The following is a 20,801-nucleotide window of genomic DNA, read 5'->3' on the forward strand; positions in this document are numbered from 1 at the left end:
CGCGGGGGGGGGGTCGGCAGAGGCAGTGCCACCGTCCTGGTGAGCTGGCGCGGGTGGAAATCCTGGCGAGCCGAGCTCCCCCAGCCCCGGACATACTCGTGGTTATGAAATCAAGCAGGCTCGGAGTTTGGACAGAAGTGTCCCAGGTGTGAGGGTCCCGGTGAGCGGGGCAGCCGCGTGTCTGGGGCGCTGGTGGTGCTCAGAGGGTGCCTGGCAGTGTCACCCACTTGAAGGTGCGTGGGGAAGTGTATTTGGGGGCGAGCGCTTTATCTATGACCCGGAGGGGGACGCTTGTTGGCCGGGGCCGGGCGGCGGGGTGCGGGGATTGTGTACCCAAAGGGTGTACGTGTGCGCGTGTGTGCGCCTGGGAGGCGTGTCGGCGCGGGAGCCAGTAAGGTGTGCAGGGGGGAGGAGGCCAGAGAGGTGCCGCCTGCCTGTGGGTGCCGCCTGGAGACCTTTGAAGGGGCAGGGAAAGGTAACAGGAGGCCTGAAGGCTGGGACGTTGCCGAAGTTCCTGCATAGGATTTAAGTGCCACGGACTTGACAGTTCTAGACCCATTGCCTTTCAGGTGCAGAGGGCTAGAGGTGGCTTCTGGAACTCTCAGGAGACCTGCGAGGGCGGGAGAGGATTCTAGGAAATGTGTGTGTGGGGGGGGGGGGGGGGGGGGGGCGGGGAGAACAGAACCCTAGAGACCTGAACCCTAGTCAGAGCTGCGGATCTGAAAGTCCCGGGGTGCTGCTGTCCATAGTGAAGACTAGATGTTCCCCGGTTCCCCGGAGTGTTTACTGTTAGGCTCCCTGGCATGTGTGCCCGGGAAGGCACTCACCTTTCCTGGCAGCTGTGGTAGCTCTGTGCCCTGACCAGCTGGTGTTCTAGGCTAGTTTCCACCTGGGTCACCCTCGAAGGCCTTCTCCCTGGGGTACTAACGGGTAGATCTTGGAGGTAACTAGTATGGAAACATTTCCAGAAATTAAAATGCTGCCTAGAAACAAAATAAAATGGTTTGGCAGACAGGGTTGTTGGTCCCACCTTTTCTGTGATTGGGGATTCTGTTTCCTTTTGAGAAAAGCAAAGCTCAGTTGTCCCAGATTGGATTTCAAGGGGTCGCCAGTTCTGTGTGGTTTCCCTTCGGGCGGACCTGGCGGGCATCATTTGTAGCAGAAGCGTGTCCCAGGCCTCATCTCCTCCCCCCCCTCCCCCCCCACTGTACACTTTCTGCTTCACGTGGGTCTAAGGAACGTTGGTGAGTCAACAGTCAGCTTTCCTTGTGGAGTAAAGATCTCAAAGTGAAATTGCAGTTTGGGTCTCCTGCATGCCACAGAGAGACAGCTCTTAATGGGCCAAGGTGTGAAATGCAAGTCTATAAATGCAATGACAAAGTGCGGCGTAAGCACATTAGTTTTTTTTCAAACCGAGCACAACTTTGCCTTGTAAATATTTGTTCTAGGCAGAGTTTGGGACTGTGTTTTTGATTATTAGTTTTTAAACAGCAGACTGCACATCATAAACCACTTAAAAATGGATGCACGACGCCTCCCTGTGCTGTCTGTGGCGCCTGTGTTAACGGATGTTTATGGTGCTTGGTAGCCTATGGGATTGTCACGCTGGGTTTCTCGTTGGCCGAGGACATGATGTTTATAGCATAAAGTAATAAATGGGGCCTGGTGCGGCCTGCTTCTGCCAAGGGCATGAAGCACCCCCACATAGACACATCTTGAAGTTGGTCCAACTTGGCGAGTCTTTCTGGCTATCCGCTGGTGAGCATTGTTAATGTAAAGATAAATCTGAGTGATGCAGCGAGAATACCGCACAGCGATATACGGAGCTGAGAAAAAGGCGTGGGTTTTATTTTTTGAAATCTGTTAACCCAAAGTTAAAGCTTCCCTGTCATTCTGCTGGTAAATTGCACAATTATGGAGATGTGGTTGGCTTTTAGAGAACAATTTTTTAAAAAAACATGTCAATGATAAAAGTAACTTCTATTTCTTAGTGTGTTCACGTGTCGATCCAAACCACTTTTCCTTCATAAAAAAAAACACAACAACAACAACAACACACACACACCTTATAATCTCTTTGGTAATGATTCTGGTAAATTACAATTATGGAGATGTGGTTGGCTTTTAGAGAACAATTTTTTAAAAAAACATGTCAATGATAAAAGTAACTTCTATTTCTTAGTGTGTTCATGTGTCGATCCAAACCACTTTTCCTTCATAAAAAAAAACACAACAACAACAACAACACACACACACCTTATAATCTCTTTGGTAATGATTTAAATAATATGAGTGTTCAAATCACCTAGCCACTTTGTGAATCTTGAATCGGTAAGAATTGAAGCTTGGGAAGACAGGGGTCAGCTCTCCACTTGTGGTGTAAACAAGGTGAAATGGGATGGCTTTTTGGCAAGTGATTTTCTTCAACCTGGAACAGTATAATGTAAATAATGTGCCCAATGAAATGGTTGACTGGGCTGATGACCAACTTTAGAGTTAACTCTCTATCAGGTACATGAATTGCCACATGAGTAACTCTCCCTGTAAATGGGCCAGCCCACCTTTCCTGGGACTAATCGGATGGGAATGTCTCTTCCTCGCCGGCCAGTGCATTCTAGGCGGTTCATTCTCAGAAAGTTCTGACTTGTACTGAATCGACATTTTCTTCCACCCATTGGCCTACTGGTCAGTTGCTGGAGCCACACACAGTGAATCTAACCTCTTCCCTTTAGGTACTGTATTTGAAAGCAAACACTGTGCTCCTTCTTCCTGAATTCTTTTTTGGCTATTCTTGTAGCTTTTCCTCACCCACACGGGGTCCCACCCTTCTCTACCCCGACCACTATGTCCTAGATTCCACATCCTCGCCACTTTCTTGTGTACCTTCTGAAACACAGATGTGAAATCCTTAGTTCTGGACTCTACATCTATGAAGGCAGCTTAATATTTATGGGCTTTCTGAGCCATCTCACTGCACTGTTTGCTAATTTTAAGCCTATAAACACGATAACAACTCACTCTTTTCATATTATTAATCATCCTTAGTCAAAACATGATAATAGTTTCCAAACATTTTTTTGTGCCTGAACTTTTTATAAACCTATGGGAAGTAATACTGCCATGGTCCATTGACTTCTACATGCAATAGAAATAGCTACTTAATTTCTCTCCCTCAAGGACTACCAACCCCCTAAAACCAGATGTAGAATGTTCTGAAGACAAGCAAATTGAAGCTGCATGTTACAAACAGGTAGAGCCTACCTTATAAGGTATTCTTTTTTTAAAAAAATATGTTTTTGTTGATTTCAGAGAGGAAAGGAGAAGGAGAGAGAGATAGAAACATCAATGATGAGAGAAAATCATTGATTGGCTGCCTCCTACACCCCCCACACTGGGGATCGAGCCTGCAACCCTGGCATGTGTGGGAATTGAACCCTGACCTTCTCGTTCATAGGTCGACACTCAACCATTGAGCCACACCAGCTGGGCCCAAGGTTCTTTCTTCACATCACATTCCCACCCGTCAGCATTGACTGGGACCATGGAATAGGATGCTGCTTATCTTGTCATTCATCTGTGTTAACTAGCTGAGTGGGTACATTGTGAATTGAGATAAGTGACACTTGTCCAGGAATTCTGTTTGCCTGTGGATTAGGGTTGGCCCATGCCCTCTGAGGCATCAACCACTGTGAAAGCCTGGGGGTAGGTTGACATTCTCAAAAGGGCATGGAGCAGGCTTTGGAATCGCATATCTTGCTTGTCTGATGGGATCTGAATCTGGCTTTGCCATTTACCACCTTCATGATCTCAGCAAATCACTTCAACTCTTGGAGCTTTATCTGCCAAGTGGGGGTGGTGATTCTTACTTCACAAGGCTGTTGCCGTTTCAATGAGCCAAACCATGCCTGGCAGCCTGGCAGCCTGGCAGGTGGGGCACGCAGCAGGAGATGACTCTGCAGCACCTTTTTGAGGGGCTCTGAGAGAGGACACTTGAAACCTTCACTCATAGAAGATCCGCTTGATACCACCTGCTACTTCCTCCCTTCCTTCTTTCCCAGTAAACCAAAGTTACGGCCTCAGTGAGTCCCCAGCTGCTTCTTTTGTTTGAGTTACGAGGACCCCAATATCAGAGCCCGCCTGCTTGTGCACTGGCCCAAAGAAATGCCTGAGCAGGAGTTTGCAGGATGGAGAGAGAAACAGCTTACTATTGAATAGGCCAACCCAGAGGCAGGGAGCCCGATGGCATGTAGGTTAGAGATTAGGGCTAAGTCACAGGACACGTGGGTTAGGGGTTCTGGGTCCTCCAGGGAGCTTACTAGTCAGAGGTGAGGTAAGGATCATGAATCTTTTCCTCAGGTCTTGAGGACAGTTCTGACCTCTGTTCCAACACCCCTGTGGGAAAGTAGCCAGGGGTTCATTTCTCCTGAAACAACTTCGGTCAAGATGTGATCTTTCGCCTGCAGAGGTCTGGACCTGTGACCAGCAGTCAGATCTGGGCTGTTCTGCTGCCTGAGGGGTTGCTGATTATTGGGGCAAAGGCTAGGTCTTGAGGGACCTACACACACACACACACACACACACAGAGAGAGAGAGAGAGAGAGAGAGAGAGAGAGAGAGAGATAGAGAGAGAGAGAGGATTTCTAGAGCTAGGACTTAGACCCTCCGTTTCACTGGAACTGTTGAAATTTTGCTCCTTCAGAAGGGGGCTGCTGTCCGGAGATGAGTTGCTTGTGAGGTCTCCGCCAGGCTGCCTAGACCACTGCCACACAACAGCCGTGACAGGTTGTTTATTGGTGCCTTACGAAGTTTGGATTTAAGAATCAATACAAAAGCCATTCCTGAGTACACATATTCATATTTGTAAGAGAGATTTCTATTTGCTGGTGTTGGGAGACCCTCCTTAGACAAGGTGGGACTTTGGGTAAGTTAAGGGACAATCGAATGTTGGCCAGTTGGGGTGATGGGGGTTGTGGTAAAAGGCCTTTCTTGGTAAAGGGCAGCCTGTGACGACGTGACATAAGAACTGAGTACCCAGAGGAGTCCCTATTAGAGTAACCTTCCCCCATCTAGGTCATGCTATCATATGAGCTTGTTTTCTTTTCTTCACAGCACTTATCACTGTCTAATATGATCTTGTTTATTAAATTGTTTTCCTGGGTTGTTGTTTTTTGGTGTGTGTGTCCATGTCCACTGACAGAAATGTAAGCTTCCTAAAAGTAAGGATCTTTTCTGTTTTGTTCACTTTATATCCTATAGAAAATCCTTAGTAGGTTCTGGTTGAATGAATGCATGCATGCATTTGAGAATGGAAATTTCTGTTAGCATTTTTCCAAACATTTGCTTCCCTTCCACACACCCCGAAATGTGTGGCTTTCGAGTGTGTCAGTTCCCAGTGTGTTTATAATTTGGTGCGATTTCTTCACAGTATGGAGTGAGGAGCTCTTTCCAGGAACTGAAAAGTAATCCCGGGCACCCATAATCTCCCCCAGCCAATGACCGTGAACTGACACATTCAGGAGGCCCTTCTCTCCATCAGCAAATATAGTCAGCAGTGAGGTCTTGGTCTGGATTTCTCCCAGAAGCAGACCACGACATAAGGATTCAGGTAAAATTTCATTTGGGAAAGTGAAATGAGGCAGGGCAAGGAGCCACTCATGTGAGCATTGTTAAGCAAGTTACAGCCCTTAGGAAAAGATCAGTGATCTTTTTGAAGAGAGTTTGGGAGCCCAGGCAAAACACACAGCTTGGAGTCCTCTCACCCAAGGTTGAAAGAGTTTGAATATTTACCCACCAACTTTCCTCAGTCAGTAGTTGTTGGGCACTAATGCTGGGCAGAGCAAAGCAGTCTCGGGATGCTAAAGGGAGCCTTCAGCCAAAGCGACGCGGGTGCTGGCGGTTAGAAATTAGTCAGTGTGAGGTTGAAGGGGGAGGGGATATGGTTGGGGAAGGGACAGGCTACTTGCACTGGACTCATTTCATACTTACAGAAAAGTTACAAAGATTTAGAGTTCCTTGACGAGCTTTCCCCTGACGTTAACATCCCTCACCATGGTGTACTTGTCCAAACGAAGAAACCAACATTAGTACACTATAAATGAAATTCCAGATTTTATTCAGAGTTTCTGTGTTTCCACTAATGCCTTTTTTTTCTGTCCCAGGATTCAATCCAGAATATCACATTGCATTTAATTTTACAGTTTTTAACCACTATGCATACACTTTTATTTGGACCCTCTCCTATGTTCAATGAACTAGTCTTTGTCACTAGATAGTAAGTTCTATGAAAAGACAGTGATATTGACATCCAGCATCATGTTGGACACAGCGTATGTTCTCAAAGAAAAAAACAGTAAGAACAAAACTTATTCAGTAGACTTACGTGTAGCTAGCCTCCATCAGTTAGCTAAGAACTACTCATAACAGTGTGATGACTTAGAAGAACTTGGATTTTGAACATGTGTCCTAAACATCAAACGTGAAGCAGGACCCACTAAGTCAGACACAGCCCAGTGCCTTCGATGTGCCTGGCATTGTCTGTGCAGGTCACAGTTAATCCTGCTGTGAGTCACATGGCCATGGGGACCTCAGAAGGATGGAGTGAGACTCAGGGATTTTAGGCACTTGCCCAGGGAGTCATAGGTGGTAAATGACACAGCAGAGGTTACAACTTGGTTTCTGACAACTTTGGAGCCTCTACTCTTAACCCTAGTCAGTTACTCCTGCTCTTCTCCGCTTGCCCAGCCCCTATCCTTGGTGCTGTGTGGCTAGGCCTGCGTCTCTGACAAGTCTGTATTATCAAACCGCAACAGACGTGGGCGCCTGGTATATTTCACGTGAGCTGATGAAGTTAACCTTGAATCTGTGGATTGTTTTCAAAGCCTACCTCACATTGGTCACACCTGCTATCTTGGTATCCAAAGACATGGACCCCAAAGCTCTTCAGAAAATCGCCCATCTGCCAAGAATAAAGTTTTGGCACAAGGCTAATAACAGGCTTGGAAGCAAGCAGCTCTAAAGAGCAGGACATTGATGTTGTATAAGAATTCATGTATTTTATAATGTGTTTGAGTTTGGATTGTTGGCCTCCATTTTTCAGTCTTTCCATAGTTACCGTTTTTTGGTGGGCTTTGTTTTTTAAATGCCACACGAGGACTATGGAATATTTAATGAAATCTTTGACTAATCTTTATACTTGGAATAGCCCACAGGAAAATTACCCTTGGTCGCCTTGGCACTCGGGGAACGAAACTCGAAAGGAGAAATTCTTCTCAATCATTTGAGCTTTGACTCTGGGATGATAAGCAGCATGGATATGCAGGCTGACCAGCGCTGAAATTCCTCTAACCTCTAATTCTAAACTGAGAAAAGACTAGGCTTTAAGGCCTCTTGTTTATCTTTGCTTTGATTACAAGTTGTGGGGAGCCTAGAGTTAGTATCTAATAACGCAATCTATGTGAAACACACATTATTGGCTCAGAATGAGATCTACGGAGATACAAAAGGACAATCATGTAAAAATGGTCTTTTATTTTTTCCTTAGAAGAAACAAGCCGGGATTGACTGAAAGGTATTCCCTTCAGACTCTAACGTTTAGAGCATTGCATGTTTTTAAAAGAAGAAACAAGATTTCCTTGTAGAACATATGTATGACACTGTTTACTTAAATGGCTATATTAAGTTGACATGGTTTTAAAGCACGACCTTTGACCCTTTGTACTTGGGATTACAGGCACAATTTGTTAGTGCAGATTTGTAAACTGTGCTCCAGCAAGACCCCGCGGGCCCTGGGGTGTCCAGAGGAGAGGCCCAGCTGACAGCACTGCCTCCTCCACTCCTGCAAAAGGCTCTGCTTCTGAGAGAGTTACGTTGAGGGAACAGCCACTCTTAAAAAAGCAACCAACGAAGAGGCCTTAAACCTGCTATCTATTTCCTTATGTCACAGAGACTACTTTCTGACCGCCTCTCTTCAGGAAGCCCTCAGATTTCTAGAGGGAAAAGCACGTTCTGTGTCAAAATTCGGATTTACTTTCCTAACTGCTCGATGTGAACTCCGAAGGACTGTGTATTATCTACTTAGTGGGCTCTCAATAAGTAGGCTGCTTCACTAATTACTGTTATGTGGACAAGGTTAAGGGAGTGCTTATTATGACTGGGGGCTATACCAAGCTCTTTTTCATGCTATATTATTAAATCCCACACAAGATTCCTGGGATTTACCTCATTGTACATTTGGTGAAACTATGACATGAGGAGGTTAAGTAATTATAAAAAGCCCCTCAGTAGGTAAGTAACACAGTCCAGATTAAAACACAGATATTCTGCCTGGCCAGGATTGCTCAGTGGTTGAGCATCAACCCATGAACCAGGAGGGCATATGCCCGGGTTGTGGGCTCGATCCCCTGTAAAGGGCATGCAGGAGGCAGCCAACCTATGATGTTTATCTCTCATCGATGTTTCTATCTCTCTATCACTCTCTTTCCCTCTAAAATACAATAAAAACATATTAAAAACAAATAAATAAGACACAGATCTTCCTAATTCCAAATGTGTCCATCTACATTTGCTTCCCTTCCACACACCCCGAAATGTGTGGCTTTCGAGTGTGTCAGTTCCCAGTGTGTTTATAATTTGGTGCGATTTCTTCACAGTATGGAGTGAGGAGCTCTTTCCAGGAACTGAAAAGTAATCCCGGGCACCCATAATCTCCCCCAGCCAATGACCGTGAACTGACACATTCAGGAGGCCCTTCTCTCCATCAGCAAATATAGTCAGCAGTGAGGTCTTGGTCTGGATTTCTCCCAGAAGCAGACCACGACATAAGGATTCAGGTAAAATTTCATTTGGGAAAGTGAAATGAGGCAGGGCAAGGAGCCACTCATGTGAGCATTGTTAAGCAAGTTACAGCCCTTAGGAAAAGATCAGTGATCTTTTTGAAGAGAGTTTGGGAGCCCAGGCAAAACACACAGCTTGGAGTCCTCTCACCCAAGGTTGAAAGAGTTTGAATATTTACCCACCAACTTTCCTCAGTCAGTAGTTGTTGGGCACTAATGCTGGGCAGAGCAAAGCAGTCTCGGGATGCTAAAGGGAGCCTTCAGCCAAAGCGACGCGGGTGCTGGCGGTTAGAAATTAGTCAGTGTGAGGTTGAAGGGGGAGGGGATATGGTTGGGGAAGGGACAGGCTACTTGCACTGGACTCATTTCATACTTACAGAAAAGTTACAAAGATTTAGAGTTCCTTGATGAGCTTTCCCCTGACGTTAACATCCCTCACCATGGTGTACTTGTCCAAATGAAGAAACCAACATTAGTACACTATAAATGAAATTCCAGATTTTATTCAGAGTTTCTGTGTTTCCACTAATGCCTTTTTTTTCTGTCCCAGGATTCAATCCAGAATATCACATTGCATTTAATTTTACAGTTTTTAACCACTATGCATACACTTTTATTTGGACCCTCTCCTATGTTCAATGAACTAGTCTTTGTCACTAGATAGTAAGTTCTATGAAAAGACAGTGATATTGACATCCAGCATCATGTTGGACACAGCGTATGTTCTCAAAGAAAAAACCGTAAGAACAAAACTTATTCAGTAGACTTACGTGTAGCTAGCCTCCATCAGTTAGCTAAGAACTACTCATAACAGTGTGATGACTTGGAAGAACTTGGATTTTGAACATGTGTCCTAAACATCAAACGTGAAGCAGGACCCACTAAGTCAGACACAGCCCAGTGCCTTCGATGTGCCTGGCATTGTCTGTGCAGGTCACAGTTAATCCTGCTGTGAGTCACATGGCCATGGGGACCTCAGAAGGATGGAGTGAGACTCAGGGATTTTAGGCACTTGCCCAGGGAGTCATAGGTGGTAAATGACACAGCAGAGGTTACAACTTGGTTTCTGACAACTTTGGAGCCTATACTCTTAACCCTAGTCAGTTACTCCTGCTCTTCTCCGCTTGCCCAGCCCCTATCCTTGGTGCTGTGTGGCTAGGCCTGCGTCTCTGACAAGTCTGTATTATCAAACCGCAACAGACGTGGGGGCGCCTGGTATTTCACGTGAGCTGATGAAGTTAACCTTGAATCTGTGGATTGTTTTCAAAGCCTACCTCACATTGGTCACACCTGCTATCTTGGTATCCAAAGACATGGACCCCAAAGCTCTTCAGAAAATCGCCCATCTGCCAAGAATAAAGTTTTGGCACAAGGCTAATAACAGGCTTGGAAGCAAGCAGCTCTAAAGAGCAGGACATTGATGTTGTATAAGAATTCATGTATTTTATAATGTGTTTGAGTTTGGATTGTTGGCCTCCATTTTTCAGTCTTTCCATAGTTACCGTTTTTTGGTGGGCTTTGTTTTTTAAATGCCACACGAGGACTATGGAATATTTAATGAAATCTTTGACTAATCTTTATACTTGGAATAGCCCACAGGAAAATTACCCTTGGTCGCCTTGGCACTCGGGGAACGAAACTCGAAAGGAGAAATTCTTCTCAATCATTTGAGCTTTGACTCTGGGATGATAAGCAGCATGGATATGCAGGCTGACCAGCGCTGAAATTCCTCTAACCTCTAATTCTAAATTGAGAAAAGACTAGGCTTTAAGGCCTCTTGTTTATCTTTGCTTTGATTACAAGTTGTGGGGAGCCTAGAGTTAGTATCTAATAACGCAATCTATGTGAAACACACATTATTGGCTCAGAATGAGATCTACGGAGATACAAAAGGACAATCATGTAAAAATGGTCTTTTATTTTTTCCTTAGAAGAAACAAGCCGGGATTGACTGAAAGGTATTCCCTTCAGACTCTAACGTTTAGAGCATTGCATGTTTTTAAAAGAAGAAACAAGATTTCCTTGTAGAACATATGTATGACACTGTTTACTTAAATGGCTATATTAAGTTGACATGGTTTTAAAGCACGACCTTTGACCCTTTGTACTTGGGATTACAGGCACAATTTGTTAGTGCAGATTTGTAAACTGTGCTCCAGCAAGACCCCTCGGGCCCTGGGGTGTCCAGAGGACAGGCCCAGCTGACGGCACTGCCTCCTCCACTCCTGCAAAAGGCTCTGCTTCTGAGAGAGTTACGTTGAGGGAACAGCCACTCTTAAAAAAGCAACCAACGAAGAGGCCTTAAACCTGCTATCTATTTCCTTATGTCACAGAGACTACTTTCTGACCGCCTCTCTTCAGGAAGCCCTCAGATTTCTAGAGGGAAAAGCACGTTCTGTGTCCAAGTTCGGATTTACTTTCCTAACTGCTCGATGTGAACTCCGAAGGACTGTGTATTATCTACTTAGTGGGCTCTCAATAAGTAGGCTGCTTCACTAATTACTGTTATGTGGACAAGGTTAAGGGAGTGCTTATTACGACTAGGGGCTATACCAGCTGTGGGCAAACTACGGCCCGTTTGAAATGAATTGACTGGGGGCTATACCAAGCTCTTTTTCATGCTATATTATTAAATCCCACACAAGATTCCTGGGATTTACCTCATTGTACATTTGGTGAAACTATGACATGAGGAGGTTAAGTAATTATAAAAAGCCCCTCAGTAGGTAAGTAACACAGTCCAGATTAAAACACAGATATTCTGCCTGGCCAGGATTGCTCAGTGGTTGGGCATCAACCCGTGAACCAGGAGGGCATATGCCCGGGTTGTGGGCTCGATCCCCTGTAAAGGGCATGCAGGAGGCAGCCAACCTATGATGTTTATCTCTCATCGATGTTTCTATCTCTCTATCACTCTCTTTCCCTCTAAAATACAATAAAAACATATTAAAAACAAATAAATAAGACACAGATCTTCCTAATTCCAAATGTGTCCATCTATCCTGCTTCTCACTACTGCCCATGGGGTGCTTTTAAAAATATGTCCACAAATTCTTTGGTATTCCTTCCTTCGAGAGGTTAAATCCAAATTCCCTCCCCCTGGAGAGTGGGCTGGACTTAGTGACTCATTGCTAATGAACAGAGGAAAGCAGAAGCGAAGATGTGCAACTTCGGAGACTAGGTCACTCAAAGGCAGTGTGGCCTCTGTCTGGGTTGCTGTCTTTTGGATCCTTCACTCTAGATAAAACCAACTGCCATGTATTGAGCGGCACTTTGAAGAGGCCCATGTGGAAAGGAAATGAGGGAGTCCCACCTCCATGTGGTAGGAAGAACTTAGGTCGCCAGTCCAACAGCCACTGTAAAACTGAAGCCTGTTGACAGCCACCATAACAGTGACCTTGGAGGTAGAGCCTTCTGCAGTCCAACATCAGAATGACTACAGCCCCTCCCACCAAAGCTTGTCTGCAAGCTCATGAAAAACCCTGAGCCACAGACACCCAGCTAAACCTCCTCTGGCCCCTGCACTTACACTGGAAGACAATAAATGTTTGTTGTTTTAAACTTACGTTTGGGGTTAATTTGTTATGCAGCAGAAGATGACTAAGGTAGCCTAATACCTTGATCATTTTTTAAAAAGAAAATTGTCTTCGGGGAGAGACCAAGATGGCGGCATAGGTAAACACCAAAAGAAAATTGTCTTAATGTTATTATATCTCAAATAGAGGCCTGGTGCACGAAATTCATGCATTTGGTGTGTGTGTGGGGTGGTCCCTCAGCTCGGACTGCGCCCTCTTGCAATCTGGGAGCCCTGCGATCGATTGCCCCACAGAGGGAGGCCCTGCCCACCCACCACAGCCCGCTGGTCGGTGACCTGGGCCTCCCTCTTTGGGGTGATCATGGGGCGATGGTGGAGCCCCCCGACCAATCGATCACACCCACCTTGGCTGGCCTGGTGCCAGTGGGTGTCATAGCATGGTCTTCCAGATGGTTGTTCCGCTGTTTGGCCATTCGGTCCATATGCATATTATGCTTTTATTATTATAGATTTTGAAATATTCATACAGCAAGGAAAAAATTTCCAGAGAAAAACATGCTGCTGAATGTAAACAGTAAATATTAATGCCCCATTAACATAACAGTATAAAGACTTCTCTGGGATTTGGGACTTTATAATTCAAAGGACAACGGCTTTAAAAATCCATGATTTACAAAGGAAGCATATGAATAATAACCACGTTGCTGAAGATAGCATTTTGAACTTTTAAAAAAAATCCTCGAGGGGAAACTCAGGAAGTATTCTGTTTGGTAGGTTATCGCTCACGATCTTAAACAATCGGAAGCTTGTACTTTACATGATTTAGATGTACTTCCCTAGCAATTTTACTCAGCTTTTGCAGGGGGTCCTGAGAGCTCTCAGGTCAAGCCATTTCTTGGTTTGCTCTGCCCGACAAAAGGCATTAACTCCACTTTATGGCCACTTGCAGTTTAATAAGTGACTTAGACTTTGATTCATATCTTTTAAGCTTAAGCCCAAGACTTTGTAGAAGATATTGGGATATATCACCATAATGTTAACTTAAGGATGAACTCTGAAAGCTGGAGAGATATTTAAAGTATAAATGTAAAGGACATATTGAGGTACTGAATTGGGGTCACTTTAAGTCCTTATGGAAGATCCTAAGTGACTTGCCTTTGTAAAAAAAAAATATGTGAAAGTGATTTTTTTCTTATGTATTTACAAAGGGATTTACATGAGTTAAGGGATTCATTTATGAAACAGATATGGCTAGTTCTTGCGTGGTATACATAGAGATGCTGTTTTCCTTGCTCAAATCGAAGAACCCAGATCAGACCCTCCCAGTTCTCCTTTTCAGTGTTTTCCCCTCCATGCAGCTTGTACCCTGAGTTCTCAGAACTACCTTTCATATTGAACTGGGCTTCTTAGTGTCTCTTGATCTTGATTCATGGTTTGTGCTGTCGGGGAGGATAAAGATGAGTATTGATAGCTGGAGTATAAAGATCCATCATTACAATGATTCATTCATTCACTCACTCACTCACTCATTCACTTATTAATTCAATTGACATTTTGCCCAGCAGAGCAATGGTCTAGTTGCTGGGTTACTATAATAAGCAATTTAGAACTAGCTTCTGCCTTATGGGAGTTTGTGGTCCAGGATGGAGAAAGACATTAACCAAGTATAATTAAGAACTGTTGTGAAATAAAGAGTCGTGTGAAATAAAGTTATAAGGGGGCCTCATCCAGGTTGGAGCTTGGTGGTGAGGGAAGGCTTTCCAAAAGAGATATATAAGGTCTTCAGAAGTAAAGTGGGAGGGAGAAGGAAGAGCAATCTGGGCAGAGGGAAGGGGAGCCAGAAGGTCCCCAGTGCTTTTGAGAGCTGAGAACAAGCAGTGGTCAGAGTTCAGAGAGTGAGGAGGGCCATTATCTGAGAAGAGTCCGGAGAAGCAGGCAGAGGCTATATCTTACACAGTGTTGCAGCCCGAGTTACAGTCTTTATCGTAAGAGCAATAGAAAACCTTGAAAGTTTTAAAGCAAGGGGGTGACATAGTCAGGTCTGCATTTTAAGCAGCTTACCTGGCTCTATTCTGAAAACTGGATGGAGGAGGGGGGTGGGGGGAGAGTTATTCAGGGAAATGGATTATGAGTCTGTTGTGAGCCAGAGATGTTGGTCACTTGGACCGGGGTAGTGGTGATAGAGAGAAATGAATGGATTTACTATTATGTATGGTAATAGATTTACCATTTATTTATGAAGTAAAGTTGATTGGACTTAGTGCTGACTTGGACATGACTGGGTGAGGGGTACCGCGGGTAACTCCCAGGTATTGGGTTAAAGTGAATGTGGAATACTGGAGGGTGGCCAGGTACAGGTTGGGAGAAAGTACTTTAGTTGGCGACATTTTGAATTGAAGGCCTTTTTTAAGACATCCACAAGGCAATGCAGTGCTGTCTTGGGTCCTAGATCAGAGGAGATAAGAAATTGGAAGTCAGTGGCTTGCACACAGAATCGAAACCACAAAGATAAGTGAGATCACAGACAGGGTGAAAATGAAGTGAGAACGGAAAGCACAGGTCTGAGCCACAGGGAACTCCAACATTTAGAAGCAAAGTGGAGGAAGCGACAAATAAGAGTGAAAAATGGGACAGAGTAGATGCTGAAGTGTCATCTCAGAGGCCAAGGAGCCTAATGTGTAAAGCCTCATTATGGTTTATTAATTCATCAAAGGTAAAACCTTTTTTTTTTTTTTTTACTTTTTTTAATATCCTCCACAGCACAGCAATGTGCTGGAGGTTGGGCCCATGGTGGGCATTTAGTAATTAGTAATCGATGGATTTATTCTATATTTGATAAAAATTTTGGAAGGCTTGGTTTGATAATACAGGTTTTAGAGGGCAACATTATTGCTGATGCACATTGAGTGGGAAATATGATACCTTTTAAAATCCAGCAAATAGAAAAATGAATCAACATGAGTCAGATTCATTGATGGAGCTGTGCCACCATCAAGCACTAAAATATTAGTGGTGATGTCACTAGAAAATATCCCACTCTGAGAGCACCCATAGGCAGTAAGACAACGGTCTCAGTGTGTTCTCTGCTAGGGAAGGACTTCGTGATCCAGTAATTATGGTAGTTTAAAATCTTTTTAATTTATAAATTTGACATGACTCTGCTTTTCTGTTTCCTCCAGTCTCTGGTGGTGAGTTTTCTGAAAATATTCTTGATTTTTCATGTTTGTTTTTGCACATAAAGGGTTTGAAGGGTAAGGTTGGGTGACGTCATAATTATAAAAATTACAGAATTAACAGATTAATGTTGTTTATACTTCTAAATTCGAGAGAACAGGGAACTATCTACACATTGTATAAGATAAAATTAAAATTAAAAATGAATTCAAGGTTGAAAGACGAGGTCACTACCTAATTTTAAGATGCAGACATAACCTCTGACCTCTACACATTCCTTCAGTAGTACTACAATGATGGAAAATAGAAAAAGCACAGCATTTCCAAGGAACCACAGACATTTGGACCATAATTATTTGTTCCTGTTTTGTTTTGGGAGAACTTTCATTTTTTTTAAGACAATCAGCTTAAGGATGTTTTCAGGCACTACAATTTGTGACAATCAAAACAGTCTTCTAATGGGTCCACAGCATTCGATTTCTCCTGATCTTAATCACAGCGGAAGACTTAGGCAGATATCAGGAGAGACTGCCTATGTATCTCCGGATTTGAAAATGTACTTCAGTCCAATCAGCATTTACTCCGACGTCACACAGCGTTCTGAACAGAGAGGGTCTGGCTTAAGCTCGGGGTGCATTACCGAAAGGAGCAAATTTTTGTATGTTGGTTTGTTTTAATGTACTTTAAGGGCCTTATTAAGCTATAATTGGCAATAACCTTGTGTAAGCTTAAGATCACCATGGTGATCTGATATGTGTATACATTGTAAAGTGATCACCACATTAAGGTTAGTTAACACACCCGTCACCTGTCATAGTCCTGTGTGTGTGTGTAGAACATTTAAGATCTTCTCTACCAGAACATTTCTGGTAGACAATACAGTATTAATCTAACTGAAGCTTTCCCCTCAATGGCATAAAGGAACAGGCAGCTCTTTGATACTCTCATCACCGGTTTGAGATGGGCCCTTGTGACCAGTTTGCTGTGCCCTCACTTATTGTCAACAGTGACCTTAGTGAACCTCCCCTTAGATAGCTGAGACCTCAGTGTGTGTTTCCTCTGAATTGGTCCTAGTCACTGACATTTCTCTGTTTGGCATTGATTTTTGAGCTTTCATGGAACTTTAGTCCTAATTTACACAGAGTAGAACTTTGAAAATCCTACAGTCATCCATTGAGCAAGTTCTTATTGAGGTGCGCCTCACCTCTCTGGTCAGGGAGGGACTGACAAGTCCTTTGCCTTCGTGGAGTGTCTGGTCCGATGTCCATGTTGCATGATGGTCCCTGGATTTAGGAAAAAGGGACTCTAGCATTGAGGACTAATACTTCTGCTGGGGAAATATTTGAAATATTTACAAACTACATATATTGAAACCTAAAACTCTAGTTCATTGGCAAAAAGGTAGCATTTAAATTACGAGTTTCGTTAACAGGGTGTTGGGATAAGTGTGTACGTCGTCTCCTGCTAGCTGCAGGCTGCTTTAATCTTCGGACCGCCCTTTCATCTTAATAGGTTAGGCCAGGTTAGGCCAGGTTTCCAAATCTGGCTACACATTAGAATCACCTGAAAGCTTACCAAATCATCAGAATTGCCCTTGCAGGAGGGGGCAAGCAGGCACATTTTCAAAGCTTCCAGGTGGTTCTTTTTTCTTTTTGTTTTTGAAGCCAGGGCTGAAACTGACTGGAGGAGGTCCCATATGGAAATGCAGAGGTGAGTTTTTCTCTGCACAGGGGTACAGAGCTTACTTATTTATTAAATTAGTAGCCAACATTTGAAAAAAAAAAGATTTTCAGTTTCTCTTGAAAAAAATGGAAAGATTGGGCAACAATTGGGCTTTTATTTGTGAGTGGCAAAAATTCAACAAAGTAAACCACAGTTTCTGCCGGGACCATTTCATTCATTGGTGTTACCTTCCTGGCTCTTGACGGCCTTTTCATTTGTGAAACTGAACTAGAGGGTCTTAAAAGTCTCAAAAGTATTGGAATTGCTTGTTTCCAAAGCCAGAAAACCGATGGCAAACAAATGACAACTTGATCTATAAACTAATTGTTATATGAAATCAAAGGGGACTTAATCTTTGACGATGGAAAATCCCAGGTCAGGTGGAGGGGAGATAGCACCCCCCCCCATGCTACTTGTGTGTATGTGTGTGAGGGGGGGGCGGATTAGAGGGAGAAGACAGCAGATGATTAATTCATTTTCTGGGGATTTTTAATGAAGCTCCCCACCCCTTTTGCATTCTTTCCTGTTTGGGAGCTGGGTCATTAGTTGGGATGTGCCTGGCTTTCCCCGGGGAGTGAAGAGGCCATTGTCAGGGCTTTGTTCACTTCTTCCTGTGCTGTGTGCGGAAGGCTCCTCAGGTTCTGGCCCTCCTTCCCCCTCCATGTGGCTTCCTGCTGTGTGTCTGCCTGAGAGCATGTACCTGTGAGGAGGGGGCGGGGTCTGCTCTGTGTGGTTAATTGGCAGCTGCCTGGCATGAGATTTAAGTGGGCGTATTTGAATTAATAGGATTTTGCTTTATGCAGGTTGAAAAATATGTACTTGATTTGTGTAGGGCCTCTTGCTCAGGTGGATAGTCCTTAAATACAGTGGGGCCTTGACTTATGAGTGTCCCGACTAACGAGTTTTTTGAGATACCAGCTGTCTCAGCTGATTTTTTGCATTGAGTGGACAGAGTAATTTGAGTTAACGAGCTCCTTATCGAGCTCCTTAACGAGCTCGGTCTCGGAAGGAATTAAACTCGTAAGTCAAGTCCCCACTGTAGTCCTTTTTCATTAAAAAAAAATCTACACTATCAACCTGATTATATGCGCTATATAGGATGACAATACGAAACATAAGTTATGAGCACTTTAAGCGTCCAGCATGTTCCAGGTGCTTAACATAAATATCTCATTTGTTCCTCACAGCCATCTTATGAACTTAGGTGGTGTTATCATTCCAGGCCAGCAGGGGAGGGCAGTTGGGGGCAACCAAGCCTGCAGGGGAGGGCAGTTGGGGGCAACCAAGCCTGCAGGGGAAAGCAGTTAGGGGCCACCAGGCTGGCAGGGGAGCAGTTAGGCATTGATCAGGCTGGCAGGGGAGTGGTTAAGGGGCAATCAGGCAGGCAGGCAGGCAGGCGAGTGGTTGGGAGCCAGCAGTCCCGGTGTGGATGGACTGTCTTTTCTGGGGAAGCCGCGTCTCTTCTTCGTGGCTGAGAGGTTGCTTACCTGTGGCTCAGCCTCCACAATAAGTTGACACACGAAGTGACTGTCCTTGCACAGCTCATGCCAACTGGTCAGGAAAAGATTTTTGGGGAGCAAGGGGGTGAGGGCACAGTATCTCTTGTCTGTTAAATAATTTAAATTATGAATTGAGCCTGTCAGTCATCATTTTATGTGTGGTTGTGTGCTTCTCATAATTGTCTGGATGCTATGGCAAAAATAGCTGCCTTTAAAAAAGTAAAAGAGTGAGAACAGGGGTCCACACTCTTCTTAGGTCCCTGTCCCTGTGTGCATATGTACACCTGTGTGTACACCTATGCATACCTGTGTGTGTGTGTGTGTGTGTATGTGACTTTTTATAGGTGGTTTGTGTGCATGCTTACTAACACTCATGCTCTGCACAATTACCACAGCGAATTCAACCATGACAGCAGTTAGAAAACAGCGAAGAAATTATAATTGTCCCCAGTGAATACTTTTGCTGCCCAAGAAACTTTTTTGTTTTTCATATTGTGGGATAAAAATAAACATTTGTTTTAAAACAGCTTTCTCATAAAGTTCTCTGGTTGGCACATATAAAACCAAAGTTTATTAACTTTTAATCTTATGGAGTTAGTGAGGGATAAACGCTCTGAGCTCTGTAATCTCTCCTGCTCTCTTTAAAGGTTTGTGAAAAAGAAACTTAGGAGTTTTTATTTTTTTAATTAGTATGTATTGGGGGTGGTGGTGGTGGTGTTAGTTTCAGGATAATTTCAAGTCTTTTAAGGGTTGCTTATTACTACAAGTTTTAACTATTGTTCAAATTCAGTTAATGCAAATTTCTGCTTTGAGGAGAGGGTTTTTACTGCCAACCTCTTTAGTAAGTTCTAACTCAAAAGGAAATGATGCCAAACTAGAGAAGCTATATAAATAATTTCCCTCAATACCTGTTTTCTGGCATAATAAATTAGGCTTTTGACTACGTCAAACATAATAATGAATTACCTGCTTGTTTATACTTCGGTTCCAAAGGCTAAATGCCCCTTTTTGTTATCCCGTGTTTCAGGCAAAGGTTTTCATTCAGCTTTGCTCCCTGGTGTGAAATGCTAGACAGGGAGATCTGCAGTATAATCAAGAGAAATTTCACTTGGTTTCATTTATTAGAGCCTGTAAGCAAGGAAAGAAGAAATGGAAAGACCAGGAGTGTGACACGGGCACAGTGACCTGAATGGGCTATTTCTTTGTTTGCTAATAGGCTAGAGACTTGATAAGTTATCTTAACACAATAATGATGTCCTAGCTTTCTGAAGTTCAAACTACTCTGTACCTCCCATTCTGAGATAGACAGCATGAGAAGTGGACTGATCATGGGCTTTAGGCCTCCATTCAAATCCTGCTCTTACATGTTCTAGCCATGTGTTGTGTGGACTGAATGTGTGTGTTCCCCTCAAAATTATGTGTTGAAGCTCTAACCCCTATTGTGACTGGATTTGGGAATAGGACCTGTGTGGAGGTGATAGAGATTCAACGAGGTTGTAAGTGTGGGGCCCTAATTCAACAGGGCTAGTGAATTTATAAGAAGAGGAAGAGACACCAGAACTCTCTGACATGTGAAAACATAGTGAGAAGGCGGCTGCCTGCAAGACAGGAAGAGAGCCCTCACCAGCAACAGGTTTGGCTGGCACCTTGATCTTGGACTTCAGCCTCCAGAACTGTGAGAAATATCTTTCTGTTGTTTAAGCCACTCAGTCTGTGGTGTTTCGGTATGGCAGCCTGAGCAGACTAGTATAGCACAGAACTAAGTTACTTAAATTTACTAGAGGTAGTAAATTACTTAAAATTACAAATCCTGACCACCATTTACTCTAGCCATATAAGCTTTTTCATCAACCTGCAAAATGGTTTTGTTGTGAGTTTTATTTTTAATTTTTATATTTTTAAATCTTTACGGTTGAGAGTGTTACATAGATCCTCTTCCCCGCCCCCTGCCCCCATTAACCTCTTCCAGCCCGTGTTGTGAGTTTTAAATAAAATTGCACATATACTTGTGCATCATGGTCCTGAGCCATAGAAGGCACT

The 20,801-nt window shown here is 43.8% G+C and overlaps 1 protein-coding gene across 1 annotated transcript in view; it reads left to right on the forward strand.

Annotated features, from left to right (window-relative positions):
- GHR (growth hormone receptor) overlaps positions 1–20,801 on the forward strand; it is a 208,761-nt gene that overhangs the window by 792 nt on the left and 187,168 nt on the right. The window contains exons 2-3 of the mRNA XM_014547517.1: positions 3,178–3,250; positions 3,455–3,591. The gene's annotated coding sequence lies outside the window, so the exon portion shown is untranslated. The remainder of the gene's footprint in view (positions 1–3,177; positions 3,251–3,454; positions 3,592–20,801) is intronic.

This window comes from Myotis brandtii, unplaced genomic scaffold (assembly GCF_000412655.1).
Source record: "Myotis brandtii unplaced genomic scaffold, ASM41265v1 scaffold478, whole genome shotgun sequence".
NCBI classification, from domain to species: domain Eukaryota; kingdom Metazoa; phylum Chordata; class Mammalia; order Chiroptera; family Vespertilionidae; genus Myotis; species Myotis brandtii.